We start from the raw sequence: 7,643 nt of genomic DNA on the forward strand, positions 1-7,643 counted from the left end.
TCTCACACACACTCCCAGTGTAACCGCTAGATCATGTTCACTGCCAGCAGAAGTACTGTATATAGCGGAGGCTGGATTCTCTCCCCTGGTTATCAACCTCAGCAATAGGTCACAGGCAACATCTCTACACACCATAGAATTACATAGAACTTTGATAGGATCCCTGTGATCCACACACACAAACAGTTTCAAGGGTATTACATGTCTACAATCATTTCCTTATTTCTACTGAGCTCGTCTGTTTGCGCCAATGATGATGATGATGACGACGACAACGATACTAATGATGATGTCGATGATGATGATGAAAAAAGGACTTTACCACCTCGTCTCTACCACTCTGTTGAGCCATCAGCTTCCATTTCAAAGTTTACTGTTGACGTGAAAAAGACTGCTGACACTTTAGCAGCGTGTTAGTCACTATAGCAATAAAAGAGATGTGTGGGCCTGCTTGCACAGAGTGTGCATTGAACCATAGAATTGAACAGGTGCTGCTAGATTCTGCCATTGTCACATTGTCCCTGACCTGCACTTCTCCAGCTGGGTCAATTGCTCTGGCCTTGTCTCACCTGATCTCTCCTTTTAATCAAAATTACTTCTTTATAGTCAGTTAAATGAAGCTTACTTTATGTATGAGATAAGCCAGATAGATTGTTGCTATGTGTACAACTCAGACCCTCTGTGATTCAAAGATACCTTCACTTACACTGTAACTCAAGTGTTAAAACAGATGAAGTCTAGACAGAATACTAGGACCTGCAGATTGTTGTCCAGTACGATCTTCATAATTTACCATGCTAGTAGCTGATGGGAATGCTCTGAAGTCCAATTACAATAGGCCCTCTAATGTGCTGCTGCGTGTGGCCATATCCTACCGTTCTGATGAGCTAGCTGATAAAAATCATTAAACTCTAATCATGACAAAGTGCCACCTGCTTGGGTTACAGACACTATTTCAGATGAGTAAGTAATGCTGAGTGCTATTACACTACTGAAGCTGGGGCTCTATGAGGCTATTACAGGTTACACTACTGAGGCTGGGGCTCTATGAGGCTATTACAGGTTACACTACTGAGGCTAGGGCTCTATGGGGGGGACTTGAGTTGGTCACCACTAATCTCTCAACCACAACAAGCAAAACAAGCCCCTGGCTCTTCTCTCCCTGAACTTGCTTGTATGTTAAGCTGGCAAATAGACTTGCATGTTAGTAACTGAAATAAAGACAAAACCCAGTACAGTCTTAACATTTTCTTACATAAACCTCCAAGTAGTTGGTAGACCTGAAATGGTCTAGAAAGAACATCCGCACTCAAAACATTGATTCAAATGTTCTTCCTCGCCACAATGCTGAGACTGCAGAGTCTGCAGGTAGGCTACCTTCTCTGCTTCTACTTCTGACATCACAGTATAACACATACACTACATGACCAAAAGTATGTGGACATCTTTTCGTAGAACATCTCATTCCAAAATCATGGGCATTAATATGGAGCTGCTGCTACAACAGCCTCCACTCTCCTGGGAAGGCTTCCCACTAGATGTTGGAACATTGCTGCGGGGACTTGCTTCCATTCAGCCACAAGAAAATTTGTGAGGTCGGGCACTGATGTTGGGCGACTAGGCCTGGCTCGCAGTCGGCGTTCCAATTCATCCCAAAGGTGTTTGATGGGGTTGAGGTCAGGGCTCTGTGCAGGCCAGTCAAGTTCTTCCACACTGATCTCAACAAACCATTTCTTTATGGAGCTCGCCTTGTGCACGGGGGCATTGTCATGCTGAAACAGGAAAGGGCATTCCCCAAACTGTTGCGATTTTTATGCGCCACGCGCCTCCGCACTCGGTTGTCCCGTTCTGTGGGCTTGTGTGGCCTACCGCTTCGACGCTGAGCCGTTGTTGCTCCTAGACGTTTTCACTTCACAACAACAGCACTTACAGATGACCGGTGCAGCTCTAGCAGGGCATTTGACGAACTGACTTGTTGGAAAGGTGGCATCCTATGACGGTGCCACGTTGAAAGTCACTGAACTCTTCAGTAAGGCCATTCTACTGCAAGGTTTGTCTATGGAGTTTGCATTGCTGTGTGTTTGATTTTATACACAACAGTTGTGGCTGAAATAGCCGAATCCACAAACATACCTTTGTATATATATATAGAGGGGATATTACTCAGAGTGTAGCAGCCTATGGTTGCTACTTGCCTATATTTGGAGTGAGTATTTGGAGAGGCATAACTGAGACAACGGGCCAAGCGTAGGTGTAATCATAGCACAGTCACAGTGCCATGACAACCGGTTAAATGTTTACACACCATCGTCACATGACAGGAAATTAATCTCACACATTCACCTTAAAATTAACCCTCATCTCATGGGTCAGGCTACAATGAAAGGCAAAGGCACCATCCCTTCGAATAAAGACAACAAACTGGAATAAAACGACATCAGCCAGCAGAAAAGACACTCCTGTACACTGGTATCCTTATATGCCACACAATAAATTAAATAGCTATTTTCTTGGTTTTAAGACCCTTTAGCCTAAACGTATTGCTGAGTTACAAGAATACCAGCAGGCCAACACTGGAGTTGTACACTAATCTGTCTCTCCCATGCACCGACTGGAACTAGTCTATATGAGATGCATGAACTACCCGCTTCTTAAAGGAAAACTGTATTTTGGTATTTGTTTCAATAGTCCTTTGTTGACATAGTCCCAAAATGTTTTGCTTGTCAGTACTCAAGTTTTCAACATATGTAACTTTCAAAATACAGAAGTGATCCCCCCCGTATTATGCATTTTGCATCTTGGAACAATATCAACGATGGACTAATGAAACAATGGACGAATAAATGCCACCATCCTGATGAATAAAGCACCTAGTAAGGAAAGGAGCTGAAGGGCACAGACGTGATACAGAGAGAGTCTGACTGACTGTGTAAAGGAGAGAGAGGATTATGTAAATCATGTGATAGTGAACTATGTGCCAAGTTCTTCGAAGGACATTAGCTACTGTCGAAATACTTAGTTTAGATCAGTCACACATACATTTGAAGAAGGGTGGAGAGTGGGTGGGGGTTGCAGTGACTTGTTCTGTGCTGATAACATGATCTAGTATTCATCCATGGCTCTAATATACACTGCTCAAAAAAATAAAGGGAACACTTAAACAACACAATGTAACTCCAAGTCAATCACACTTCTGTGAAATCAAACTGTCCAATGAGGAAGCAACACTGATTGACAATACATTTCACATGCTGTTGTGCAAATGGAATAGACAACAGGTGGAATAGGCAATTAGCAAGACACCCCCAATAAAGGAGTGGTTCTGCAGGTGGTGACCACAGACCACTTCTCAGTTCCTATGCTTCCTGGCTGATGTTTTGCTCACTTTTGAATGCTGGCTCTAGGGGTAGCATGAGACGGAGTCTACAACTCACACAAGTGGCTCAGGTAGTGCAGCTCATCCAGGATGGAACATCAATGCGAGCTGTGGCAAGAAGGTTTGCTGTGTCTGTCAGCATAGTGTCCAGAGCATGGAGGCACTACCAGGAGACAGGCCAGTACATCAGGAGACATGGAGGAGGCCGTAGGAGGGCAACAACCCAGCAGCAGGACTGCTACCTCCACCTTTGTGCAAGGAGGAGCAGGAGGAGCACTGCCAGAGCCCTGCAAAATTACCTCCAGCAGGCCACAAATGTGCATGTGTCTGCACAAACGGTCAGAAACAGAGTCCATGAGGGTGGTATGAGGGCCCGACATCCACAGGTGGGGGTTGTGCTTACAGCCCAACACCGTGCAGGACGTTTGGCATTTGCCAGAGAACACCAAGATTGGTAAATTCGCCACTGGCGCCCTGTGCTCTTCACAGATGAGCCCATGTGACAGACGTGACAGAGTCTGGAGACGCCGTGGAGAACATTCTGCTGCCTGCAACATCCTCCAGCATGACCGGTTTGGCGGTGGGTCAGTCATGGTGTGGGGTGGCATTTCTTTGGGGGGCCACACAGCCCTCCATGTGCTCGCCAGAGGTGGCCTGACTGCCATTAGGTACCGAGATGAGATCCTCAGACCCCTTGTGAGACCATATGCTGGTGCGGTTGGCCCTGGGTTCCTCCTAATGCAAGACAATGCTAGACCTCATGTGGCTGGAGTGTGTCAGCAGTTCCTGCAAGAGGAAGGCATTGATGCTATGGACCGTTCCCCAGACCTGAATCCAATTGAGCACATCTGGGACATCATGTCAAGCTCCATCCACCAATGCCACGTTGCACCACAGACTGTCCAGGAGTTGGTGGATGCTTTAGTCCAGGTCTGGGAGGAGATCCCTCAGGAGACCATCCGCCACCTCATCAGGAGCATGCCCAGGCGTTGTAGGGAGGTCATACAGGCACGTCTGGGCTGTTGATACAGTGATCGGGGCTGTTGATACAGTGGTCGGGGCTGTTGATACAGTGGTTGGGGCTGTTGGTTCAGTGGTCGGGGCTGTTGATTCAGTGTTCGGGGCTGTTCGTACAGTGGTTGGGGCTGTTGATATAGTGGTTGGGGCGGTTGATACAGTGGTTGGGGCTGTTGATACAGTTGTTGGGGCTGTTCGTACAGTGGTTGGGGCTGTTCATACAGTGGTCGGGGCTGTTCATACAGTGGTTGGGGCTGTTGATACAGTGGTTGGGGCTGTTGATACAGTGGTTGGGGCTGTTGATACAGTGGTTGGGGCTGTTCGTACAGTGGTTGGGGCTGTTGATACAGTGGTTGGGGCTGTTGATACAGTGGTTGGGGCTGTTGATACAGTGGTTGAGGCTGTTCGTACAGTGGTTGGGGCTGTTGGTTCAGTGGTCGGGGCTGTTCGTACAGTGGTTGGGGCTGTTGATACAGTGGTTGGGGCTGTTGATACAGTGATTGGGGCTGTTCGTACAGTGGTTGGGGCTGTTGATACAGTGGTTGGGGCTGTTCGTACAGTGGTTGGGGCTGTTGATACAGTGATTGGGGCTGTTGATACAGTGGTTGGGGCTGTTGATACAGTGGTTGGGGCTGTTGATACAGTGGGGCTTGGGTGGTTGCTGTTGATACAGTGGTTGGGGCTGTTGATACAGTGGTTGGGGCTGTTCGTACAGTGGTTGGGGCTGTTGATACAGTGGTTGGGGCTGTTCGTACAGTGGTTGGGGCTGTTGATACAGTGATTGGGGCTGTTGATACAGTGGTTGGGGCTGTTGATACAGTGGTTGGGGCTGTTGATACAGTGGTTGGGGCTGTTGATACAGTGGTTGGGGCTGTTGATACAGTGGTTGGGGCTGTTGATACAGTGGTTGGGGCTGTTGATACAGTGGTTGAGGCTGTTCGTACAGTGGTTGGGGCTGTTGATACAGTGGTTGGGGCTGTTGATACAGTGATTGGGGCTGTTGATACAGTGGTCGGGGCTGTTCATACAGTGGTTGGGGCTGTTGATACAGTGGTTGGAGCTGTTGATACAGTGGTTGGGGCTGTTGATACAGTGGTTGAGGCTGTTCGTACAGTGGTTGGGGCTGTTGATACAGTGGTTGAGGCTGTTCGTGGTTGGGGCTGTTGATTCAGTGGTTGGGGCTGTTGATTCAGTGGTTGGGGCTGTTTGTGGTTGGGGCTGTTGATTCAGTGGTTGGGACTGTTGAAGTGGTTGGGACTGTTGAATCAGTGGTTGGGGCTGTCCGTACAGTGGTTGGGGCTGTTGATTCAGTGGTCGGGGCTGTTGATTCAGTGGTCGGGGCTGTTGATTCAGTGGTCGGGGCTGTTTGTACAGTGGTTAGAGGGTTGAGGGTGGTGGAATAAGATGTCTAACAGCAGACTGAAAAGCATCTATGCTGTCTCCACACGAAGGTCCCCTGTGGTCTGACTACACCCGGAGAGGATGGACCTGGGTGGGTTGAAGTCAGCTGGAAGATCATTGTCTTACCACTTCAGGAATCTGCTGTGTGGGTCTGCTGAAATGCTAGGAGAGTAGACTGTTCACCAAGCGGACAGCTGCATGCAGTGTGCAGTAGACAAAGCACAAGACCTCCGCTAAGCAGACCTTCAGTCATAGAAATAAGCTATTAGGAATCCACTGCACCTGACTACCATCACTGACATGAAAATGTCTGAAGTCCTTTACTTTATAAGCTCATCTCTTTTTATAATTATATTATCTTATGAATAACCTAACATAGGCTACTAGCATAGAATAACCTACAGTTGAAGTTGGAAGTTTACATACACTTAGGTTGGAGTCATTAAAACTTGTTTTTCAACCACTCCACAGATTTCTTGTTAACAAACTATAGTTTCGGCAAGTCGGTTAGGACATCTACTTTGTGCATGACACAAGTAATTTTTCCAACAATTGTTTACAGGCAGATTATTTAATTTATAATTCACTGTATCACAATTCCAGTGGGTCAGAAGTTTCCATAAACTAAGTTGACTATGCCTTTAAACAGCTTGGAAAATTCCAGAAAATTATGTCTTGGCTTTAGAAGCTTCTGATAGGCTAATTGACATCATTTTTGTACCTGTGGATGTATTTCAATGTACCTTCAAACTCAGTGTCTCTTTGCTTGACATCATGGGAAAATCAAAAGAAATCAGCCAAGACCTCAGATTCTGTCACACACATCCTTGGGAGCAATTTCCAAATGCCTGAAGGTACCACGTTCATCTTTACATTCAATAGTACGCAAGTATGAACACCATGGGACCATGCAGCCGCCATACAGCTCAGGAAGGAGACGTGTTCTGTCTCCTAGAGATGAACGTACTTTGGGGCGAAAAGTGCAAATCAATCCCAGAACAACAGCAAAGGACCTTGTGATGATGCTGGAGGAAACAGGTACAAATGTATCTATACCCACAGTAAAACGAGTCCTATATCAACATAACCTGAAAGTCAGCTCAGCAAGGAAGAAGCCACTGCTCCAAAACAGCCATAAAATAGCCAGACTACGGTTTGCAACTGCACATGGGGACAAAGATTGTACTTTTTGGAGAAAAGTCCTCTGGTCTGATGAATCAAAAATAGAACTATTTGGCCATAATGACCATTGTTATGTTTGGAGGAAAAAGGGGGAGGATTGCAAGCCGAAGAACACCATCCCAACCGTGAAGCACGGGGGTGGCAGCATCATGTTGTGGGGGTGCTTTGCTGCAGGAGGGTCTGGTGCACTTCACCAAATAGATGGCATCATGAGGTAGAAACATTATGGGGATATATTGAAGCAACATCTCAAGACATCAGTCAGGAAGTTAAAGCTTGGTCACAAATGGGTCTTCCAAATGGACAATGAATCCAAGCATACTTCCAAAGTTGTGGCAAAATGGCTTAAGGACAACAAAGTCAAGGTATTGGAGTGGCCATCACAAAGCCCTGACCTCAATCCCATTGAACATTTTTGGGCAGAACTGAAAAAGTGTGTGTGAGCAAGGAGGCCTACAAACCTGACTCAGTTACACCAGCTCTGTCAGGAGGAATGAGCCAAAATTCACCCAACTTATTATGGGAGGCTACCCGAAACATTTGACCGAAGTTAAAGAATTTAAAGGCAATGCTACCAAATACTAATTGAGTGTATGTAAACTTCTGACCCACTGGGAATGTGATGAAAGAAATAAAAGCTGAAATAAATCATTCTCTCTACTATTAT

Source organism: Oncorhynchus tshawytscha, linkage group LG31 (assembly GCF_018296145.1).
Source record: "Oncorhynchus tshawytscha isolate Ot180627B linkage group LG31, Otsh_v2.0, whole genome shotgun sequence".
In the NCBI taxonomy this organism is placed as follows: domain Eukaryota; kingdom Metazoa; phylum Chordata; class Actinopteri; order Salmoniformes; family Salmonidae; genus Oncorhynchus; species Oncorhynchus tshawytscha.